We start from the raw sequence: 26,093 nt of genomic DNA on the forward strand, positions 1-26,093 counted from the left end.
GGAGGTCTGACCCAGTCAGAGGTGAAGGGATCAGAAAACTGCTTAAAGAAGCAGTTTGGCTGCTTTTTGCTAGAGCAGATGTGCTGCACTGGAGTTAACCCTTCCCCATCCAGACCACCTGAGCTCTCCAGAGCCAGCACACTGGAAAGGCCACAGAGACATTGGCTGCCCTTTCCTCTAGTGGCTCTGTTCCAGGAAGAGACCAGAGTTCTGTCTGTATAACCTTGGCTGGAGTTGCTAAAATTCTCATAGGGAGGCCCCTCCCAGTGAGGAGGGATGGATTGGGATCCCCCTTAAAGAAGCAGTCTGACCATGATTTGGCACAGCTATGCTGTGTTGTGGGGGACTCCTCCTTGTCAGAACCATCTGGACTCCCTGGAGCCAGGAGGCTAGAACTTCTGAATTGACCAAACTATAGAAGGGAGGCTGCTGCTCTCCTTTGGGGCTTCATCCCGGGGGAAGATCGGAGTTCTTTCCATATAACCCTGGCTGGAGTTGCTGAAATTCCCACAGGTAGGCCCCTCCCAATGCGAAGAGATGGATTGGGGTCCCACTTTAAAAAGCAGCCTGGCTGTGATCTGGCATAACAGCTGTGCTGCACTGTGGGGGATTCCTCCTAGTCCAGACCACCTGGACTCCCCTGCTGGCTAGAATGGCTGGGTCGACCTAACTGCAGAAATGATGGCTGCCCCTCCCCTGGGAACTTGTCCATCTCAGGCTGTCTCCAGCCTGTTGCATTGGCTGGCTGGAATTCAAGCCAGTGGTCCTTAATTTGTGAAGTTCTGTGGAAGTAGGTCCCACTGAAATGATGCTGCTTGGCTTCCTGGATATAGCCCCCTTCCTAGGGAAAAATAGATATGTCTCTCTCACCTTGCCAGGATTCCTGGGGCCAGAGTCTATAAAACTTCTGGGTTTCTGTGTGAGCCTGAGTGACTGCTTCACTGAGACTCTGAAGAGATCTGTGTATCAGACCCAAGGCCCTGATGGTGTGGGATCACAAAGGGATCTCCTGATCCATGGGTTGCAAAGATCTGTGGAAGAAACCTGTTTTCCCCGGCGCACAATTACTCACTGTCTCCCTTGGCTGGGGGTGAGGGTTCCTTTGGCTCCACACCACTCCCAGGTGGGCCATCTCTGCTTTTCTTCATTCTCCATGGGTACAGCCATCTACCTACTGAGTTCCAGTGTGAGAATCTGGATATTTCAACTGAAGGTGCTGAATTCACTTACTGTTTTCATTCTTCTTCATGAGAGCTGTGGACCGCAGCTGCTTCTCATAAACCACTTTGGCCCCTCCTTCCCTCTGTGGATAACTTTAAAGCTCAGAAAATAACCTTGCCATCTTTCCCTCAAGAAAAACAATATCTCAATTATGGGCCAAGATTCTGGAAAATCTGGCAGGTAGAATAGTCCTTTTGTGGAGGAACCAGGACTAGTTAATTTTCTTGAGCCTTAGATGCTTCAACTAGGTTTTAAAAAAATGAAAACATTAATCTAATAATGTCTAACCTGTGGGTTAGCGCATGGGACTTAGCTAAGGTGAAACTGTTTTTCAGGAGAAGTATCCTCCTTATTAACGTTTTAGAAAAATTCTTAGGACATTATCTCTAGGTCTGAGACATGGCAACATGCTTTTGGCAGGTAAGAGTAGTCAAAGGCCAGAAAATAGGGAAAGAACTTTTGAAGAACTGGGCTCCTGTGGAAGGTAACATTGAAAGGGAAGACATTCCTACAGAAAGTAGATTTGACAAGCAAGCATGGTCTACTTCAAAATGTGGCAGAGAATAAGCAGGAAGACTATGCATTTGCAAGCTTCCATTCTGATGATTTTTGTTGGACTTCCAATAACTCAAGTCCTAAGGGAAGGAAAATGTTTTCTGAAAGTTATATTATCTGAATGACAGCAAAAACTACATTCGTTAGTGATATGTAGAGCAAGGACAGAATCAGTTAAGAATGGAATTGACTGTTTTGATTTGAGTCATAGACATGAATGACTACCCTACACAAATCACTTGATGAGAATGATGAGGATCCCAGTCTGGAAGGAAAACCATGTAGCCAACCACTCATTTATTTGAAGTATGATTTTAATTAACAAACAACATACATTTGGAATCTCTGAAACCAATTTTTAATTTTTCCCTCACCAAAGAATTGGGGGAAACCTCTGATCCCAGAACAACTGAGTGAAAATGTCTTTGTTCCAGTCATTTCTTACCCTTACTGTTGTGATTATTTTTTCAGGCTCACATTATTTCCATAGTTTTATTCCACACCAGCCAGCACTGACAAAGTTTTAAAATTTCCATCACAGCCCACGGAAAATTGTCAAGTCTCTGTCCCTTCACTTGTTTCCAGGACTGAGATATACTGAATGACAATTCTAAGTGCAATTGGTCCCTTCAACAGACTCTGAAAACACGCTTTCAATTACGTGAGAACACAAAAATGACACTTTTTCCGATGTGCCTAGCCCTGCAGTTATCTCTGATCTCAGCATTCTGAATTCTAGTTGGCTATTTTGGAATTGATGATCAGCATTATGTCTACCATGTCATTTGTTTTGGTCAGATGAGTAGCTCACTGATTAGAGTTTCAGCTGAAAATAGATTTCTTGTTGGGAAGAAACCATTATAGAGCTTCAAACACTCCTAAGCCCCCTCCCAAATACAGTAGAATTCAAGAGTTTATCATCTCACAGCCACATTAAGACATGTCTTTTTTTTAAAAGCAATGATATCACTACCCACCTAATGAGGCAAGAAGCTCTGTAGACATCCTCACCAATCCTCAGACACCCCAAGCAATTAGGCAGGACGTAGTAACTCCTGTGGAGTTCTTTGATGCAGCGGGAATGCTAGCAAAAAGCATATTTTTGTTGAATCTTCTATTAACAGTGTTTCTCAAACTGCAGGTTATAACTCAATTATTAGTGAGTTCTGAAATCAATTTAGAGGTTTGTAATTGCCATTTTCTTTTAAAATAGACTGGAATGAAAAAGGAAAGGAAAGAAGAGCAGAGGAAAGGCTGAAATGCACATGTAAGTGCAGATTTTATTTCATGAACCTTTTGACTGTCATAAAGAATAACCAAGCACTTCACCTTTTCATTCAGTAAGCACATTTTAGGTAACTGCTTTAAACAGTTTAGTGCACATATAGATGGCAGCTGAACTCTGAGTCCTGTATCCATTCACGTTTCACAAAGGAATATCTCTTCTTCCTCTCTCCTGCCTAGAAATATCCTTCCTATGAATGCTGTGGGTCTCAAAGTTCAGCAAGTTGTGATTGTACCACACAGCTATTAATAGATCCAAACCCAAGGTCAAGTCCATCCAAGGCCATTAAAGATCCTGAAGCATTGTTGCAGCTCAGGGCTGGAGTTTATTGAATGGGAAAAGGAAAAGCAAACAAAACACAGAGAAGACTAGCTAAAAAGAGACGGCAACTACTTACAATATCATACCATGAAAATAATTCTTCACATCTGCTGATCTCAGGTTCTCCTTTAAATCAGGACAAAGAAACTAAAGGAAAGCATGATGGAAAAAGAAACGTAAATTCACATTACTTGATACTAGGCAGAGAGTGCCAAATAGGCTGACATATAGTGAAGCACTGTTCAGTGACAGAACTACTGGGATCCCTGGAGGGGCCAGGCTCTCAGGCAATGATAATTAACACCCATGTGCCCCTGTGAGCTCAACCTCACGCTGGCTGTCTTGTACACTGACCCTAAACAGAGCACAGTCTTTCATTCACCCAATAAAACCAGAGCAGAGATCAATCTCTGTTCAAGGGTCAGTGACCCCTGAAAATCTGGTCATGCCGTCTCTATTTAAAATACTCAGTGTCTCTCTAATACTCTTAGGAAGAAGAAATCCAAATGCCTTAACGTGACCTATAAGCTCCACTTGTACTGTTCCTGACTTAGCTTTTCAGTCTCACTCTCTTCTGCTTCCATCTAACCTCTACAGTTATCCCCAGTGAACTTATTTGCCAAACGTTTCCTGAACACAAGTTTGGGCACACGCTCTTCAAATTACCTGAAACACGTTTCCCATCCTACAAACTCCAGCTTTAGCTCTTACCTCCCTTTCTCTGCTAAACCCTCATTACCCTATGCTTTCTCTTGCCGATGTTGCTGGTCCTTCCCCTGTGTCTCTACAATAACCTTTCCTTCCAGATCACAAATTTCCAAACTATATTCTAGTTATCTGTTTTCTTTCCTAGGACCACAGCCCCGCATTCCATAGGGTAAAAACACTGCAACAGCAACCAGGTCTTTCTAGTTCATGGTGCTTATTTCTTGATCTTTGTTTCTTGTTTATCCCCAGATCTTATTCAGTGATGGGCAATAATAAACATTTTATGTTCTTTGTTACCACCGTTACTGTGTTCTCAACATGTACTGAACTCTAGGTCTCCTCTGGGGCTGGTTTTCCACTCACTATAGGTATACCTTCTTTTTGCTTAAATTTGATCATCTGTGAAATGAAGGTTATGGATAGGATTCCATGAAATAATGAAGGTAAAACCCTCAGTGCAGTTCTTGGCACATAAGCATCCCATTAGTGGTAATTATTAGGTTGATGCACAAGTAATTGCAGTTTTTGCCACTGAAATTGTAATAGCAATAACTGTGATTACTTTTGCATCAACCTAATATTTTACCGTTTTCTGTTTTCTAATGCCTGTATAGTGATATCTGTCTCACCTAATTGCAACCATCCCCCTGCCCATCCTCTCCACCAGTCTGTGGAGAACACCTGGGCACTGAGAACACCTTATGTGTTCCCCTTGGCCCTTCCTACTGACTAAGGTAAAATTCTAGGAGCCAAGTTTAGCTAAGATCTTTGGAAACTGTACACCCCCAAAAAAATTGTATGGATTTCTGGATTTTAAATATCACCAGACTCTTCACTGAGTACTTTCCTGGAGCTGCTGCGAATATCCTGACCAGAAGTTGTTGTACGTAGAAAATGTCTCTATTTAGCCACCCCTTGGGGCTAACTGAACTGGATGGACAACTTCCATACCTTCTGTGGTCTCCAAATGCTATGGAGGATTCTGTTGTGGCAGATGCACTGAAAAGATGCAAAGATCTGTATTCTGGTCCCTGATTTGTCACATAGTAGCTGTGACTTTGGACAAATTCCTTAACATGTTTCCACCTCAGTTTTATCATCAGTAAAATCGGAAGGATGGAACAGATTATCTTCTATGTTCCTTTGCAGCTAAAATATTATTTGATTCTGTGATCCTGTGCTTAGGGTATGTTTTAGTCTGAATTCTAGAAAAAAGAAAGATGGCACACTAAAAGTAGGTATTTGAGGAGAATTTAATAAAAGGACTATTTACAAAGGTGTGGGCAGGATGTAGGGAAACCACAAGTCATAATGTAAACCCCAGGGCTAGTAATGGCAGAAAACCTCAACCATCCGTTCACTTTCCAGAGCCCAGAGAGGCAGGCAAGGGAAGGGTCCCCCTGACAATAGCAGTGGCTTTGGCTTGGAGGAAGCCAGCCTGAGGTGATCCCCCAGGGAGGGAATCAAGAGACTATTTATACCCCCAACCCCCACCTCCCATGTGGGCTCCTCATTAGGCAACCAACTAGAATCCAAAGAACAAAAGGGCTCACTGATGCAATCCATAAGGTCAGCCACACAGAGCATAATACAGGTAGAGGACGATAGAGAGGGACAATCAGATGACCAGCATCCAGGGATGCTGATGACACAGTGGTAGAACCTGGGCTCAGAGAGCCTTTTTGCACATGATGAGTTGTAATAATGCAGACAAAAACATTTTTATTTCTAAAAGAGTTTTGCCAGACCCTTGACATTCTAGTTAAGCATAAATCATTTGCAATTCCTTTAAAGAAATGGCACGGTTACCACCAGCTATAGCAAATAAACCATAGGTTAGTGAAATATGAAAATTTTTTATGTTACTATACAATCTTTTTGGAAAGTAACTTATGGCACATAAAATGTTTAATGTCACCTAATAACCTATGCATTTTATTATAAAAATACTTTTGATTAGATGATCTGCAGAGTATCCTTTTGAGGGCAATCTAAATTATTATTATCCAATTCTTATGTAGATTTATAATTAATCTAACAACTATGATCTGACCATGAATATGCCTTTGCCATCTGGTATCTTTACCCTGAATTTGATCATGAATAATACATAACCATCTGACAGCTGAATCCAATCCTTAATGCAGCCATACATGATGCAGATCCATCCATAGTGTGCTAATTTGCATTCTCCATCATTTTTGTCTAATTCTTACCCAGAGCTTTTTCATTGAGTTTCAGCCACCAGGGGAATAATCCACCTACAGACTTGGCCATATGGGATGCAGTGCATATTCTCCAGTGTCCTGGGTCTGGTCCTAATTGTCACCAGCCGAGCCAAAATGTGTCACTCCAAACGTGGGTAGGGGTGCTCTTGGGCATTCATAAGATGCTTAATGAGGCTTTCAGCACGGTGTTGCTGACAGTGTGTGTTTTAATTAGACTTCTAAGCACACATTTATTTTCCCCACTAGACCAGTCCTACATGCAGGTGAAAGAGACAGCCACGTGATTATAGGTGTCAGACAGTGGTTGTTGAGCACAGCCACCTTAAAATAAGTGAAGTGTAAATATTAAAATTATAGGGCAAACAAAATGTTGCCCACCTAACATCATCACCCCACCCTCTTCTGCTGTGACGTCTGCAATTTTCCAGGGAGCTGGCACTCATGTATGGCTTCTTCTTTGACTAAGCACATCTGGATTGGTGGAGGCTTTAAAATCTCTTCTTCATGCCTCCCATCTATGTACATTCTAATTCAAATGCTTGCAAAATACAATGTTCACCAGAATGAAAAACTTTTGTGGGCCCAGTTTGGCTACAGACCACCAGGTTATGAACTTTGTTTCACATGATTATTAAGCTATTTCTCTCCACCAATCTTAAGCCTGAAGCATTCTAACAAGTGGAGCCAGGAATATTTGCAATTCACAGCCAAGCTCTATTTTCCTTAACAAATTAGTTCTATACTTCGTACAAAATCTCTATTACTATGAGTGTAAATAGAGGCTTAAAGGGTAATTTCATGCAGAAAAAAATCTGAGGGCCGGGCACAGTGGAGCACGCCTCTAATCCCAGCACTTTGGGAGGCTGAGGTGAATTGTGTCACCTGAATTTAAAAGTGACACAGTCTATACATATAAATGTGATGGCAAGTGTTCTAAGTGGTTATTAGTTTATTCCACACTGTGTGCTTACCAAAATTGGTATTTGATATTTTTTCACTGTGTCTGTGAATAGCAGATCCTGCAGTTCCACTTCTATTGAACCTTCTTATTTCAGTCAGAGTCATTGTTGAAAAGCCACTGCATTTGTTGCTGGAGCTGTGGCCCAGTTCCCCTTGCATGGCTCCAACTGCTCTGCACTTATGACCACATCTTTCTGTCCACAACTAACTGAAAGGAGAATGACCTAACTCAGGGATATAAGGCAAGCAACCATCATGTCAGCCAGTGGCTCACCAAGTGGGCTGCTACCAGGGCTTTGACCTTCAGGAAAAGAAGCCCATGGGCCAAACTGATCAGCAATACATTTTTGAGCAACTTGAATTTGAAATGTAGAGATATGGCAGTTGTTGATGGGGGAAGAAGCTGAGAGACTCTCAGAGAGGGCGGTAAACAAAAACGCAGAAGAGTGGCAGGAGCAGGTGGAGATGAGACAGAATTTGAGTCATCCCACAGTAGATGGACAGAGGCAGGAGAATGGGTCATGCTGCTTGGTGAGGGAATGAGATAGCCAGGTGCTGAGCTGGGGTCCTAGTTAAATTGCCAATTTGCATATTTATGTTCTCTGTCTAACCCCAAGTAATACTTGATTGTGGTCCTGTCCAAAAAGGCCTATTTAATTACGTAATTTCTGAAAGATGCTGAGAAAATTCATAGGTTTCGAAATGGAATAAAATTGATTCCTGTATTATCAAATTAAGTCTCTTTAATGACCAAGGGTGATGTGTACGTATAATTGTTATATTTCTATTTGGAATCTACTCTTTCTGCCATCTACTTTTATACTTAGTGATGCTGAATAGGAGCATTATGAAACTTTTGAGAACGGTAATCCCTCATTCAGTAGCTCTTGTGCATTGCAAGGCATTTAGCATCACGGGCTCAATGAATGCCTAAAGTGACCCTCTGTCCTTCCCATTGTGACATTTAAAAATAAATCTACACATTTTCAAATGTCCACTGGGGAGTAGTACTGGTCCCAGTTAAGAACTATTGATCTAAGGCTTCCCATTCTTCCCAGGACAGCTCAAATCCAACCTTCTCTTTATTCCTTTGATTATTCGAGACTATATTGATTTCTGTACCTTCTTTGAATTCCAGCTGCACTTAGAGTCAATAATGCATCATTGAGTTCTTAACTGTATTCTAATTGTTTCATGTATGTTGGTTTCCCCTCTCAGCTTGCTCATAAATTTTTTAAGAGCCGCAACAGCATCCAAGGTATCTGCTGTATCACACATAGTGCCTAACTAAGTGCCAAGTGCTTAATGAATTCTAACCTGCTCCTCATAATCAGGTCTCTGCTTACCTCTTCAGCAATGTTTCCTATCATATCTCCACCATCATCCCTGGCCCTTGTCCCTCCAGCAACTAGAAGAAGCTCATTAGAGTTTCCTCAACATATTATTGGTTCAGTATTATGTCTCCACATAATGGTGCACTTTTTGCATGTAAAATGTACTTCAGTTGACTTACTTCTAGGTAAAATCTTATCCAATCTTCAAATTCCGGCCTCTCTGGTGAATTACTCCCTTCTCTGTAGTTTGTATGAACTTCTATTGATGAATAACTTCTCTGTTTACTTGGTTCTTGCTCCTAAAAAGGGCAGGAGCTGTGTCTAATTGATTTAACTACTAGCATGACAAGTTGCACTCAGTAGAAGCTGAATAAATGCTGGTTGATTATAGCTGATTATACCATATTTTTAACGTTCATAAGCTTGAGCCACACGTAAAGAATAGAGAGGAATGTCGGTCACTAAATTGAGGCAGCTATTTTCTTTTCCTTCACTGCACCTCGTTTTTTGCTAAGTAACTCTAAGAAATAGAATGCACGTGCCCCACTACTGTTCAGAGCTTGATTCCAACTTACATATATTAGACAGTTTCATTAAAGTACTTGAAGCAGTCAACTTGGTTGTGCCTTGTTTAATTTCTCTCATTTGGTTTGCTCCTTTTACATTGTAAAAAGGAGCAAACGAAATACTGAAGACACTACATCAGCTGTTATCAGCGAGAAATTTACTCAAGCTGAACACTCAACTGGGAGGAAAAAAACCTGTTTTATTAGAATAGATTGTTTCATTCCTATTTAGCACTTGACTTGGAGAGGTCTCCTCTATGACTTCCCTGTAGTAGAGAACAGTGATATCCATATGATTATAAAGAATGACATACAAAATAATAATAAAAATAATCCTATGGGAAACACTGTCAGTTAATACACTATCAAGGAGAGAAGCATTTGTAGAAATACATGAATTAACAGGGGTTCTGGACTCAAAACTCTTTTTAAAAAACATAGTCCTGGTGAGGAAAGTCTGGAAATCAGCCATGGCCTCTACATGGCTCCACTAATGACTGATGAGAAGGAAAAGGCAAAGAAATGTGTCAGGGATATGCTAATTGCTGATGGGCCAAAGACCTGGATCCTGCAAAGTATTGCCAGGATCTTCACCAGGAATTAAAAAAAACACTGCCTCCTGCCTCCATGTCATACTGTGAGGCCTCTTCATATCACCAGAGACCACCCAGGTGAGTGAGACCCACAGACACTAAAAGAACCAGAAGTCGCAACATCAACATCAAGAGGAGACTGAGTGAGGAATGCAAGAGAGAAGAATTTTGCAAGCTGAACTGCAGGTCATTGCTTTCCTGATATTTCTATTTCTAGAAACTAAGTTTCCAGCAATTAAACAAGTTGTTGACAAGGCCCCTAACTTAACAGAAGTTTCACTGCAGAATCCCCGGAAATGGCAGCACAATGTATGAAATGGGTTGCTGAAGAAGAAACTCTATTAGAAGAGAAATGTCTGCCTTTGATGGTACTTTTTAATATGCACATTTTTTATATTAACTTCTTTGTACTTGTACTTGTGTTTTATATCAACTTCTTTGTATTCATATTGTATTTGTTTTATATGTGGCATGTGGTCAGGGACAGGTAAAAGCCAGCAGTCATTTCTTTTTGGAAATTGAGATAATAGTTCCCTTCCAACATTATGGTATGAAGTAGAAATAACAAATGTAATATATCACTGCACCAGACAGAGAGGAAGGGTGTAATTGATGGTTTATGTTATGATATACATCAAGGCTTGAAGGATAGAGTATCTCTGTCTCACCAGATTAACATACAGTTTAACCAAATATTTTGATCATGGTAACAGTTATTCAAAGGGATCACATAAGCCATTTGAATCCTTTTCTCAAAGGAGAGCCCCTAAAATTACAAGCAACCAACCCATTTTGCCTCAGGCTCACTCACTTGCTTAGTAACTAATGTTTTTCTGAAATGTGGGAGCATAGATTACAATTCTCGCACCCTAAGAAATATTTTTAAATAGATCATTGCCACCCGGCCACCTGACAGCTTCTAGATATTTCTTCCCTCATCTTTTCCAGAGGCTTTACTACTCTTCTGGTCAGTGAAGGAAGCACCACAATGTAATGCAAAGGGCTTGACCTTCGGTATTAGAAAGATTGGAGTTTCAATACAGATTTTTTTAATTATTGGCCATGAAACATTGACAGGTTACTTAATTTGCCTGAATCTCATTCTACTTATCTACAAACCAATGTAGGTGGCTATATGCAGTATTGAGGAGAGATTATAGATAATGGACTAGAGATTAGCCAGAAAAGTAGGTTTAATAGTCCTAGAATGTGCTACATAAGTAAGGGATTCTGTTGATTATTGTGTTGTTGCTAACATCTCTCCTCTCACCACAGCCCCGAATTATTAGGTTGGTGCAAAAGTTACTGTGATTTTTGCCATTACCTTTAATGGCACAAAGCGCAACAGCTTCTCACCAACCTAATAATAGCTCAACAATAATTTAGGATCAGAATATTACATTAGGAATGATAAGCCCTTCATTTTGAGGCAAGTACTATTTATTTTCTCTGAAATATTTGGCTGTTTGCTTTGCCTCTCTGAGCCTTATTTTCCTTTTCTGCAAACATGAGTTGGTAAATTGGGATTATTTAAAGTGTCTCTTTTACCCTTGAAATTTTGTTTCTGTCATTGTTAATTTGGTTTCGTCCCTGAGGCTATTACCTCATTTTTTTTAATTTCATTTTGTTGTGTTTTGGTTTTAACTATTAATACTGAAATAATACTAGATATACAGAAACTTTTCAAAAATAATGCAGAGCTTTCATATATCCTTTACCAACATTCCCCTAACATATGCATGGTACATTTATCAAAACTAAGAAATTATCCTTGATACAATACTCTAAACTCAACTGTGGTTCATTCAATGTGATGACTAATTTTATACATCATCTTGACTAGGCTAAGAGATACCAGAGAGCTGGTAAAAGGTAGCTTCTGGGTGTGTCTGTGAGGGTGTTTCTGCAGGAGATTAGCATTTGAATCAGTAGATTCAACTGAGTAAAGGAGATTGTCTTCACCAATGTGAATGGCCATCCAATCCACTGAGGGTTGCAACAGAACCAAAAGGTAGAGGAAGGGTAAATTCTCTCTTTTTTTTTTTGGAGACAAAGTCTTGCTCTATTGCCGAGGCTGGAGTGCAGTGGTGCACTCTCAGCTCACTGAAGCCTCTGCCTTGCCTGCAAACACACCTGGCTAATTTTTTGCATTTTTAGTAGAGACTGGGTTACACCATGTTGGCCAAGATGGTCTACATCTCCTCACCTTGTCATCCGTCTGCCTTGTCCTCCCAAAGTGCTGGGATTATAGGCATGAGCCACATCTCTTTCTTATTGGGCTAGGGCATTCATCTTCTCCTGCCCTCCAACATAGATGCTCCTGGTTCTTCTTGGGCTTTTGCACTCAAACAGAGACTTAGACTTCCGCACTCCCAATCCCTCAGTTCTTAGGCCTTCAGACTTGGACCAAGACTTATGCCATCTGCTCCCCCGTTTTCAGGCTTTTGGACTAAGACTGAATTATACGACCAGCTTTCCTGGTTCTCCAGCTTGCAGAGAGCAGATTGTGGGACTTCTCAGCCTCCATAATAGCATGAGTGAATTCCCATTTTAGACACATAAATATTATATTGGTTCTGTTTCTCAGGAAGACCTTGACTAACACATTCAGATTTCTCCAGTTTATTCCCTAATGTCACTTTTCTGTGCCAGAACCCAAGCCAGAATCCTACATTACATTTAGTCATCGTGTCTCTTCAGTCTCCTCCAGTCTGTGACAGTTTCTCAGTCTTTCCTTGACTTTCACAATTTTGACACTTTAGAGGAATGTTAATCAGATATTTTGTAGAATAACCCTCATTTGGGATTTGCCGGATGCTTTCTCATGATTAAACTAAGGTTGTAGGTTTGGGGAAAAACTACTGAAGATGCAAAGTGCCCTTATCATGTCCTACCAAATACATGATATCGACATGACTCATTATTGGCGATATTGTCATCTTGACCACATGATTAAAGTGGTATCTTCCAGATTCCTCCACTGAAGTGCTACTGTTCTTTTTCTTTACATTCTCTAGTCTTTAAAGCAGGTCACTGAGTCCAGCCCACACTCAAAAGGAGGAAAATAAAATACCTCCTGAACGAAGCTGTATCAAAGAATTTTTAATCCCCTAATTATAAGCTATTTGGATGGAGCTTTCAGACAGCAAGAGGAAACCTTCCAAATACCCAGAGGCAGTATTCAAATATATTACCCTGGGTTCCCTAATTATCTACCATGACAGAGTAAATGTTCAACTTCAACTGAACCTGTAAATACTCTTGATAACTGACCAAATCCCAGGTATGCCTTATGCCTACCAGAAAGAGGTACAAGCCAATATTGAAACAGTATAGAAATAATTATTTCAAGTATTTTGGAATTATACCATAGTATGTATTAAAAGGACAAAAATACTTTTATCTCAGCACCAACTTTACCAAACAAATATTCTCTAGATCAAAAAAAAAAAAAAAGGGAATCAATGCTATATGGTAACTGTGTTAAGGTAAGGATACGTCTCTGATAGTAGGTATAGGGTTAGGAGAGACAGCTGTATTCACAAAATCCTGTTTTATTTATGCTTTTCCTCCCTGGTACACAAAGAGACCAAATTTTTCAACCCATTAAAGTTAGGTAGGAGCATAAATTCCAAATCTGGTCTCTAAAACCTCCTGTGTACTCACTCCTTCCTTTTCTGCTGTCTGCTGACTGAACTCAGGAGTTTCAGTGGAGGCCTCTGAGGTCCTATAGGATGGAGAAGGCACTAGATACAGCCTGTGTCCCCAAATGGCTGCAAAGACCTTAGCCCCTGTTGACCCTTACTGAACTGTGAAGTGAATGAGAAATGAGGCTCTATTGTATTAACCCACTGAGATTCGGGGGTTGTTTGTTATAGCCATCAGATTCGCCTGACCAAAACAGATCGAAGTCCCCAGAGAGTAGAATTTGTTTCCATTAAATTGCTTGTCTAGGGCCTAGCACGGTCCCATGTGCAGATGGGACCTAAATGCCTTTGAAGATGAAGAAAAGAGAATGACAAATCCCTTGGTACTACAGAGAGGCATTTGGTTTGCAGGAATAAGTACAGCTAAACTCTGCACCTGGTTCTCTATGAAGTTTTCACAAAGATTACCTACAAAACAAAGAACCAAAAAAAAAAAAAAAAATGGAAGGATCTAATTCCACTGAAAATGGTGGCAGAAGCAATAGGCTTAAAAACACCTCAGGTTAAATGAAAGTTTCCCAGAGGTTTCTGATTCACAATTTTCAGCCAATATAGTAGCTATTATTTCAAATATTCTTGAGTTACAGTGATGTGCATTAATAGCACAAAAAACTTTTTATCTCAGCACCAACCTTAACAGTAGCAAGTTGGATGGGAAATAAAGCATAATCAAACTTAGTGAAACATAAGTTGAGATACTTACTTTACTAGATTTCTATAGTTTACTAAGAAACTGCCTACCTGGTTATTGTAAAGACATTAATTCTAACAACCCCACATACTAACACCCTCTGAGAGTTAACATATTGATATTGAATAGTTCTTTCTTTGGGCATTTGGAGGCTTTTTTCTTGCTGTCTGAAAGCTCTATCCAAATAGCTTATAATTAGGGGATTACAATTATTTGATGTAACTTTGTCTGGGAGGTGGAGCTTTCCTTATTTCCCTCCTCTTGACTGTGAGCTGGACTTACAGCTTCTAAAGAACAGAGTGTGTTAGGGAAAAAATAGTAACATTTCAGTGGAGAAATCTGACAGATACCTTAACCAAGTAATCAAGGTGACAGCATTACCAGTAATAAGTCATGTTGATATCATGTACTTCTTGATATGATGTGATGAGAAAGGACTTTACTTCAGCAGTACTGCTTCCACAAACTCATAGCCCCAATCTAATCATGAGAAAACATCAGACAAAGCCCAACTAAGGGACATTCTGCAACTCCACTTCATCAAGAGTTGGTGCCTTTCCATTGCCGTATGTCTCATAAAAAGCCCCATTCTGCTATATTAACAATAGGAACCCAGTTTTTGTGATCAAACCTCAATATTTTATACTTCACTGAGTACATTATTCTTTTCCTACTTGCATTATATAGTAACACTTATTTATAGGAAATCTATTTTGTTAACATTTCATGTGTAGCCAACACTGAGGTCCATCCTGACTTCCCTCTTCTCTCATGTTCTTGAGAATATCCCAAAGACCAAAGCTTTTTGCTCTGACCTTAAGAACTTGTGTCCAGCAAGAATGAATTCACCAAAAACTTCTGGACTGACTGACTACAATTCTCACATTTAGTATCTCCATATTTTGCAAACACTGAGGATTTTTAGTGGGCCTGCAGAGAAATGTTGCCACCCTCAGTGGGGCAAGTTACATAAGGAAGTTTGTGGCTTCCTGCATTTTCTGGTCCAGCCTTCAGAGGAGTGACTAAGAATGGCTGAGCTTTATGCATCATAACATGGTTCACTGATATTGAAGAGGGTTCCACGTTACCATGTATGTAGTTGTAGCTGTTTTAAAGCATGAAAAGGCAAAACCCAACACATACTTCAGGAAAAATGCAGAGGACAGACATAGCTAAGAAAGAACTAGCTCCCCTACGAGAGATAATTTAATCACCAATTCATTAATTTAATAGCTGCTATGCACTCATTCATTGATGACCAACCCCATGCGTGAACTCCCTCTGTGAGCTGACATATTGATATTGGCAAAATGGATTCATGTTGACTACAATAATCTGTGAACAAATTCTACTAAATTAACTGCACTCCATGTCATACAATTCCTAATATTTAGGGCTGGGTTCCAATGCCTGGATGGATATTAAAACAATCCAGACAAGATTGGAATTCACCTCAAATTTTCTCTGAGGAAATCAGTCTTTTATCCTAGCTGCTGCCTTTGGCAGAGTAAGCTCAATGAAAATGCCCTCTTTGGAGTAGTTTTTACTAAATCTAATTATGCTGCCTAGTTTGCAGATCCTGCTGTTTTCTATTTGCTTTCTCTGTTTTGTTTTTTTTTTTTTTCTGGATGTGAGGAGTGTTACTTCCTTACTATTCCTATTACAGAACAAGTTCTCCTCAACCCCATTCATCTCTTGTGTTTATAAGAAATCATTAGCCTGGCGCTTCAAGGGCTTTCAAGTGGTCTTAGTCTTACCCAGGGATTAACCATTTGGATGTCTATGTAAGGGTGACTATATACTTTATCTTCCAAATTGGGACACTTTTTAGAGAGCTATTATTGATTATGCCTTGACAGCAGGCATAAACCAGGGCTATCTTGGACAAACTAAGGCACATGACAACACTACTGGGAATTCAAAGCAGAGCTGTGTGCTCTGATGCCTCAAATATTAAAAAATTTTCCACAAGAAGTTTATTTCCTTCAGGGGACTTACAAAACAGGCCTGCTAAAGACAGTGTAGTATAGTGTTTGGGCACAAAGGCCCTGGTCCCCACCATCACCACCAAACCACCTGCCCCTAAGCTTTGAATGATGCCTTACTATCTCCCAGCTAGAGAACCAGATCTCCTGGGCTCAAATTCCAGCACTTTCATTTCTGAGACATGTGGCTTTGGAAAGTAACTTGGCCTTTTGAGTCTCAGTTTCCTCAACTATAAAATGACAATAAAATTTGAAAACAATTCACAAGGTTCTGAAGAATAAGTGAATCGATAAATGTAAATTAATTATTTGAAGGTCTGGCATGTTGTAAACACTCAATTATATATTGGTTATTGTAGTTGCCTTTTTCTTCATAAGAACATATCATGGATTACGGGTTCCTGTCTTCCCTGCTTGTAAATACTTGATTATCCTACTGTTTGGTCAGGCAACCCTTCTGGCTAAGTACTCTGTGCTCATGTGACTGGTTATTTTGGGCTCTGATTATTGCCCAGGCATTTTTGTCTTCCCATTATTCCTTCAGACACTGGCCCCTTTTTATTTTCAGTATTTTTATAAAGTTGCCTCCAGCCAAGTACACTGAGTACCATTTCACCATTCAGTCACTTGATACAATAAAGTGTTAAGGAGCACACCAAAATGAATCTGCAACTTCACTTTCAGTGACACATTACTCTGTCTCCATATCTTTAGGTCAGGCATTGGTTTCTAGTCTATTACAGCCTGAAGGTTACAAAGGAATGCATCTTTAGAATCATCATTAATATCTTCTGCTAGAATATGCATGACTCTCTGTGACAATTTAATACATTTTACATGAAAATTACAATGGAGCCACCTTTTATCAAAGAAATAGTGAAAAAAGGGGTGTTTTCCAGGTCTCATAAGGAACATGATCGTCATTCTTGCCTGTGTATTGTGCCCCTGAACACAACATCTCATCTAATCTAAAAGCAGAAAAAATACCTACCCTAATCCCTTAGTAGCATGAAGCTGAAATTATTTATGTGAATCATTATTAAAGGAAGGAGAGAAACAAATATGCTACATTGTGCTCTTAAGCATTTTGTTTATTTACATTCATTTACTAAGCTAGTTAGGCTCAATTTCAACATCGTATTTTTAACGTTGCAGGAATGGGAGGGACTCGAGAGGGGAATAGTCCTCACAGCCATAGAACGCATACCCCTCCTCCACTCCACAATCATCATTATCATCATCTTAATTGCAATCAGCACCAACAATTACTGAGCATTTCTCCACTTCTAGCATTTTACATGCCTAATCTCATTTAATCCTTAAAATAATTCTATGAGATAAGTTCTGTCAGCAGCTTCACAGTGCAGGACGCAGTATGAGGAAACAGAGGTATATTAAAGTTAAATGACTTGGCAATCCATGAAGTGACACATAAGACCAGTCAGAATGGATTTAACACTCACATTAACTACAAGGTTATAGCTTGTGTCTTCATGAGGGGAGATATGGAATTAATATTCCTGTCAAATGTACAAAACGCACATGTTTACTGATTGTAAGTCAGCACAAATAGTTTTAATTCATGAAGAGTAGCATGTAAATATCACACCTATACGATGCTATTTTACCTTAGTATGCAATTGTTGAGAATCCTAGTATGCTATTGCATGCTTTGCAAGACAGACATCTTGGATTTTGAAAGTAATAACCAGCTGGTAACCATCTTTCTTAAAGCTATTTTATTCCTCTGTCCAACAAAGTATATGCCAAAGTTCAACACCAAGAATGCTTCTTCACAGAGTTGGACCTTGCAGTTGTTTCTTTGATGAATGACTTCCATGTCCGAGAGACTAGGCAAATGTTCTAGAGTGGTTCACTGCCATTGTGCCTTAAATGTTTTAAGATTGGTTACATCTGTACTCTCACAGAGAGGGAATTTTCTAAGGAGCAAACGGTATGTTTTAGAAGCTTCAGTGTAAGAATAAGCATAAAAATTATCATAATAAGTAGCATTTAAAGCACTTAATAGGTCCTAAGTAGTTCATATATATTAATTTACTTAATCATCCCAGTAGTCTTATGAAATAGTGGCAGTTTTAGTTCCATATTACAATTAAAGAAACCGAAAGGTTGTCACTCTAAGTGGTGGAGCCAGGATATCTTGGGAGGAAAAATTATCAGCATTAATCTATGTCCTTGGTGCCAAACCAGGGCAGAGCTAGGTTAGACCAGAAATACGAACGTAGACTGGGCTGGCTGTCATTTACCAAGCATTTACAATTCCTTGGCATAGCAGTAAGCACAAAAAGAATAGTATCTTACTGCACCCCCACTTAAATCCTTCATGGTAGGAATTGTCATTCCAGTTTTACGGAGATGATATTAAGATTCACAGGGTTTAATTGCTTGTTGTCACACAAAGATAAGTGGCACAATCAGTATTTAGACTAGGTGTATTTATCTGTAAGTCTGTGTTTTAACCTCCATGACACAGCAGAAACCCTTATTTAGATTAAATTTTCTTCTGCCCACTTGAATGTTACATTTTTGCTTTTTTCCTTCCAGAGATTATTCTTAATTTGCTAAGACCCATTCTTACACAGAGTTTTCTTTATCTGTGCTTAAGTTTATTGATAACCATGTCTCCCAAACAAGTAAAAAACTTGAGCACATCTTTCCTTAAATCTCCTTTGCCCTTGCATTGGTAGTATTATCTAGCATGTTGATTCTTTATTGGTAAAATACTACAGCTTTTTTAAAATCATTTTTTAAAAATCATATCTCCTTCAGACCTTAATAAGCTTGATCAACTTCTTTATAAAATTTTATTTCCCATATCCATTTCTCCATCCAAATGGATTACAATGGACTGAATGTATTTCCCCAAAATTTACATGTTGAAATTTTCCTCCCCAGGGTGATGTCATTAGGAGGTCGGGTTTTTAGGAGGTGATTAGGTCATGAGTGTGGAGCACTCATGAATAGGATTAATTCCCTTATAAGAAGGACTTCAGGTCGGACATGGTGGCTCACGTCTATAATTCCAGCACTTTGGGAGGCTGAGGTGGGCAGATCACCTAAGGTCAGGAGTTCGAGACCCGCCTGACCAACATGGAGAAACCCCTTTTCTACTAAAAATACAAAAAATTACCTGAGCATGGTGGCACATGCCTGTAATCCCAGCTACTAGGGAGGCTGAGGCAGGAGAATCTTGAACTCAAATGGCAGAGGTTGCAGTGAGCCGAGATAGTGCCACTGCACTCTAGCCTGGGCAACAAGAGCAAAACTCCATTTCAAAAAAGAAGAAGAAAAAAGAAGGAAGAAGAAGGACTCCAGAGAGATGGTAAGCCTCTTCCTCCATGTTCATCTACAACAAGAAGAGGGCGCTCATCAGATCCTGACCATGCTGGCACCCTAATCTCAGACTTCCAGCCTCCAGAACAATAAGAAATAAACATATATTGTTTATATGCCACTCAGTCTATGCTACTTTGTTATAACAACCCAAGTGGACTAAGACATTAATCTTGCCTTTTGGCAGACCATATTTCCCAGGAGCATTTCAAATAGGATCTTTTCTTTTTTTTCCTTCAACTTTTATTTTAAGTTCTGGGGTACATGTGCAGGATGTGCAGGTTTGTTACATAGGTAAACGTTTGCCATGGTGGTTTGCTGCACAGATCAACCCGTCACCTAGATATTAAGCCCAGCATCCATTATCTATTCTTCTTGGTACTCTCCCTCCACAAGCCTCCACACAGGCCCCAGTGTGTGTTGTTCCCCACTCGTGTCCATGTATTCTCATCATTCAGCTCCCTCTTGCAAGTAAGAACATGTGTTGTTTGATTTTCTGTTCCTCCCTTCATTTGCTAAGGATAATGGCCTCCAGCTCCATCCAAGTCCCTGCAAAGGACATGATCTAGTTCCTTTCAAACTGAGAAACTCTCAGTTTCTCTTTGAATGAGAAACTTTCTTAAACTTTGTAGGCTTGAAAATTTATTATTTATTAAAATGGTAGTTAATCTGGGTATAAAATCTAAGTTCAAAGGTTTTTCCTTGAAAACTCTGAAGACGTTATTTAGTGTTAACTATTGAGAAGCCTACCATTTTCTGGCATTTCTTAGCATCTTTTCCTTTGACCTAGAAGCTTTTAAAATTTTCTGTTTGTCTTTATGCTCTTAAATTTTGCTATAAACTGTCCAGATATTCACTTTTTGTTTTCAGTCTTGTTTCGTACTCTATTAGCCTTTTTATCCTGAGCTCTTATCTTTCTTTAATCCTGAGAAATTCTTGTTCATATTTCTTCCTCTGTTTGGTCTTTTTTCACTTTCTGATAATTCTATTTTGTGGATTTCTGTGTTTTATGACTCTCAACACTTCTCATGGGTTCCGGCCCTTCCTGATATTTTCCCGTCCCAGACACTTTCAGGTAGTTTTGTGACCCGAACCTTACAATTCACTAATTTGTATGTCAGCCATACCCATTCTACAATTTCAACTGTTCCTCTAATTTTTTTATCTGAAAAGTTATGTTTTCAAGCCACATATTAAAATTAATTCTTTTTCCTGCTGCCTGCTTTCAAAAGCTTCCCTTATCTCTCTGAGAATGTTCATTTAGGACCATTTTACATTCATATTCTGTTTCATTAGCTCTGCTTTCTCCAGAAAGCCCTATAATTTCAGTTATCATTTGTATTTAGAAATATTTAATCTTTTTTTCCTTGGGAGCACTTATTTTATTCATTTAGGGCAGTGACTTTAGCCTAGTTTAGGTTTGTTCAGAGACTGGAGGTGCAGGGGAGTTACCTTGGAGCAGAATACAATTCTAGTGCTGCAGTGTGGACTCAGCTGTTCCAGTCCAGCTACCCGAGTTCCCTGCTGCTCCCAGTCTCACAGGACTTCTCCCCTGGGTACTGTTCTTGGCATCAGTGGGGCAGCCATCCCTTGTTACACTTGCCCAGTATAGGAGGATGGTGTACAAATGGAGGGAACACACAGTGGCCAGTTTATCTACCTGTCCCCCTTGCGGTGGGCTTTCCATCCTAGAAAGACACCTGGTAAGTTTCTGTTAACTTGTGCTGTGTGTGTGAGGAGAGGTGATAAACTGCTGTGACCCCCACATTGAATTTTCAGGCTCAGCCCCACGATGAAAATATGAAGGAAGTAAAACATTATTTGTAAGACAGAACTTCATAAATTCTTTCCTATAATCTTTCTTCTGTTTCCTGCCTCTGCTCTCCCACCAAAAATAAGACCAATTCTCTCTTTCTTTTTTTTTTTTCTTGTTTTGTTTTATTTTGTTTTGAGACTGAATCTTGCTCTGTCACCCAGGCTGGAGTGCAGTGGCATGATCTCAGCTCACTGCAACCTCCGCCTCCCAGGTTCAAGCAATTCTCTTGCCTCAGCCTCCTGAGTAGCTAGGACTATAGTGAGTGCCACCACGTGTGGATCATTTTTTGTATTTTTAGTAGAGATGGGGTTTCACCATGTTAACCAGGATGGTCTCAATCTCCTGACCTTGTGATCTGCCCACCTCGGCCTTCCAAAGTATTGGGGTTACAGGCATAAGCCACCATGCCCGGCCCAATCCTCTCTTTCTAAGCAAGTTTCCATTTTATGTTAGTTACTGAGACTTTCAATGTCTCTATATCTCCTGTGCTCAGCTTCATGAGTGAATGACCTATGTAGTTACACAGGATCCTGCACTTACAAAGGCCCCACACACAGTTTAATACTCTGCTGTTACCATCTTGAAATTCTAGATGCTTTCTGAACAGGGTGCCCAGAATTTTAATCTGTGGGATGCACCACAATTATGTAGCCATTGCTGCCTGTGGCATTTCTAAGTTTGATTTCAGCAGCTTGTATTGAATCACGAAGTTATCCAAGACTAACTAGAGTTATATTTCTGGAGAATTCACTCCACAGTTTCCTCCACATAATTAAGCAGTGACTACATCTCCAGCTTTCACAGAGTTCTAACAAATTACTATTGGGGGAAAGACGGATGGTTCAGAAGAGCATTTCTTGCTATCTAAAAGAGGCAGCACCTATAAACCACCTACCTCAGATATTGAGAGGAATTGGAGGATGCTGAAATAGCCACCATCACTACCACCACCCATTTCCCACCTCCAGCCTTTTTGTTTTATTTTGGTAAATCTGAGTCCGGGAATCACAAACCTTGGTGGATGAAGCTTCATGGTTTATTGTAACTCAAAATAGTCTATAGATATATGCAAAACCATGCACATGCTTCTAGACACATCTAGAAAAACGTTTTCCTAGAAATAAGGCATATAGTTTATACAGACTATCAAAGACATTCAGAAAAAGAAAAGATTATAAAGGTAACTGCAATCCATGGAGTGTGTGTGTGTGTGTGTGTGTGTGTGTGTGTGTGTAAGACAGAATTCAGCTTTTCCTAGACAGATGCACACACACACAGAGCACAACACATAAAAGATTTTCCCACCAGAGACTACATTGTCTTACCATGAAGATATGATCTAATTATTGATGAGATATACTTGAGATTAGAATATTCTGCATATGTTTTGCTTTTAATGTCAAATTTAAAAAGGATCAACAAACACAAATCCTGCTCAGAATGATCCACTTCTTGTCAATCCTCTTTCTATGTTTCCTTTCTTTGCAGCTTTCTAATTGCAAAAATCCAAATAATAATTATTTTCATAATTTTCCCAATTGTGTGTGACAATGACTGAGGCAATTTATTGCAAGGGTTTTCATTTATGCTAATTATAATATGTTAGAGTTGTCTATTAGCAAACATTTCTTTAAAGTAAGGAATTGCCATTCATTTTCAGTGTTACTGAATCCACCGCTTTTCCTTCCAAATTTCCCTACCTTCCCAACCACTGCCCTGTTCCACCTCAGCAGGGCAAAGTCCTGACCACTCCAATTAACAGCTTTCAACAAAGAGAAGAAATAAAACTCATGGCTTATTTTTTTCTAGCTCCCATGATAATTATCAGAGTCGAAGGTTAGAAATATACAGTGATGGGCATTCTGATGCATTCCGTAGCATTAGAGTCAAAGATTAGTAAAAGCTTGTAAAAGAAGAAAATGAAGCAATAAATCAATACACACTAGTAACAATAGCTGACATTTATAGTGTATTATTTTCCTGATGATATGTTATAAATATTTTCAAACAACTTATACCTAAAGAGTTATCATCATCCCATTTACATATGAAGAAACTGAGGCACAGAGAAATAAAATTATTTGACCGCAATCAAATAACTAGTCAGTAGGGTATTCAGGACTTGACCAGGCAGTTTGATTCTAGAAGTCAATGCTTGCATCCTATCTGCTTCCAGATCAGAGCTTCTTGTTATAATGAGAACGCCGGAGCTACCACACATCTCCTGTCTTCATCAATTTGGGTTGCTGTAACAAAGTACTATAGACCAGTGGCTTAAACAACAAACACTGATTTCTCACAGTTCTGGAGGCTGGAGTGACCAGCATCAATGTGCTGGCAGAGCCAGTGTCTGGCAAGGGCCTGCTCCCTGGCTAGTGCACAGCTGCCTTCTGCATCGTCACCTGGCAGAGAAGGAGAGCAAGCACACTCTCCCCTGTCTCTTCTAATAAAAGCACCAGTTCTATTTATGAGAACTTCACCGTCGTGCCCTAATCACCTTTCAAAGGGCCTGTATCCTAATACCATCACATCTGGGGTTTGTATTTCAATCTAATTAATATAATTCCAACTAATAGCAAACAAATTAGATCACATAATTAGTCTATGCAGATTTATTAAAGGTGAACATGAAATGTCCTAGAGGATTTTTGAAATAATGAAAACATACTACAGAGCCCTCTGAGGCCTGCAAAGAGTGCAAGTAATGCCAAGTTGGGGAAGCACAGACAGGGGTGTATTCTACACCCCTGAGCTTTAACCCATGTCTAACTTATAGTTGGAATTGAATAAACATTTGCTGAATTAAACTAAATTATCATGATTATTATTATTATTTGAAATGGAGTCTCACTCTGTGGCCCAGGCTGGAGTGCAGTGGCACATTCTCCTCTCACTGCAACCTCCGTCTCCTAGGTTTCAGCAATTCTCCTGCCTCAGCCTCCTGAGTAGCCAGGATTACAGGTGTCCACCACCACACCTGGTTAATTTTTGTATTTTTAGTGAGAGGTCTCGAACTCCTGGCGTCAAGTGATCCACCCACCTCTGCCTCCCAAAATGCTGGGATTATAGGTGTGAGCCACCACACCCAGTTGAACTGAATTAAATGTAACTCTGCACTAGTCACATCTCTGAAGCTAAGTTTCCCCACCTGTAAAATGAAAAGATGAATCTAGATCAATGGCTTTTAGCCCTGGCTGTACATAAGCATCACCCAGAGAGCTTGCAAAAAGCATTCGTGTTCCAGCTCCACCACAAGATTTTGGTCTAAGGTAGGTTACACACTGTGCTATCCTTTTAAAGACTCCCAGTGATTCTAACATGAGGCTAGAGTTGAAAAACACAGACTAGTGATTCCCAAAAGTTTGTTGTCTGAACAAGCAAGCTCAATCCATCAATAACTCAAGGTCACACTGAAAATAGTTCCCTTTTATCTTGCCTAGAGGTGCAGACAGATGAGAAATACTTCCCATAGAACAATTGCTCAATTAGCTAGCATATTTAATTTCTTACAAACCCTCAGACATGTGTGTTACAGTTGGTTCCAGTACTACTATCTGGTGGAGACCCCAGACCTAACTTCCCAAACCCCTTGCCACCCACTGTAACCAAATCTCTTGGGAGGCAGAGTTGATCAGTATGCTTGAACTGAGATAGTTACATCCCAGCTATTCTCTTTTCCCCTTCTTGACCTACTGGAGGTACTTCTAGCAGCATTCATTTTCTTCCAGTAACTGTCATTTTTGAAGTCTCTTATTCAAGGAAAATTTAGGAAAGAGAGCTTCGAATTGAAGTAAATGGGGAAAAGTTTAATTACCTTCTCTTCTGATTAGATACTCAAATTTGGAAATTTATGAATGTTTCCAGCTCCAAAATGCTTTTTAAAGTCATTTACATAATCCTGCTGAGAATGCTGTATGAGTAGTGGATCAACGGCCTCATCGTTACTCTTGTGACTTTCATCCCATTCCGAGATTAGCTTCCTTAGCATGCTCTGAGAGCTAATGGACACTTTCCTCTAAACCTAATGCAGCACTAGTAATGTTTTTCTCTGTAGATTTGGAATGCTAATTAAAGATTATGCAGCCACTTTTTTTAGAAGCAATTTATTTGGGGGGCAGAGTGCTCTGTCTTAGGTTAAGCAGTTTCATTTTCAGCTATTTTGCTAGCAAGAAGAGATAATGCTTTCTAAGAACATAAGTGTGTGTATCTTCCAAACCACTGTGCCTCTCTGATTTCAGATGAGATCCTCAGTCTCATTTCTGAAACAGTCCCGAGGGAATTTTTTTTTAAATTTTCTGAGAACAAACAAATCTCTGATGTGATATTCGTATCTCTTACATTTTTGTACTTTGTAAAAAAAGGAGATAAACAATTACCACAGTGAAGAAAAAAAGTATTTTAAACCCACAAATGCACACATGGATAAACATGAATCTGCCTGTGCGTATTATGAGTAGAATCAGAGAAAGCTTAGCAATAGTTCAGGTTCTGTCACTTACTAATTGCATAATTGTGGATAGGTTATTTTACCTCTCATCATTTCTGTTTTTCTTCTTATAAAAAATGATAGCATAATAATAACTGCACAAACTGTTGTCAGTATTAAATACATCACTCTGAGTCCTCATTTGAGCAATATAGTGAGACCATGTCTCTATAAAAAATAAAATTCGCTGGGCGCGGTGGCTCAAGCCTGTAATCCCAGCACTTTGGGAGGCCGAGGCGGGTGGATCACGAGGTCAAGAGATCGAGACCATCCTGGTCAACAT

The 26,093-nt window shown here is 39.7% G+C and overlaps 1 pseudogene; it reads left to right on the top strand.

The window, feature by feature from the left end:
* Nucleotides 1–10,067: 10,067 nt before the first annotated feature.
* LOC108308823 overlaps nt 10,068–26,093 on the top strand; it is a 106,073-nt pseudogene continuing 90,047 nt past the window's right edge.

This window comes from Cebus imitator, unplaced genomic scaffold, assembly GCF_001604975.1.
Source record: "Cebus imitator isolate Cc_AM_T3 unplaced genomic scaffold, Cebus_imitator-1.0 Scaffold88, whole genome shotgun sequence".
NCBI classification, from domain to species: Eukaryota; Metazoa; Chordata; class Mammalia; order Primates; family Cebidae; genus Cebus; species Cebus imitator.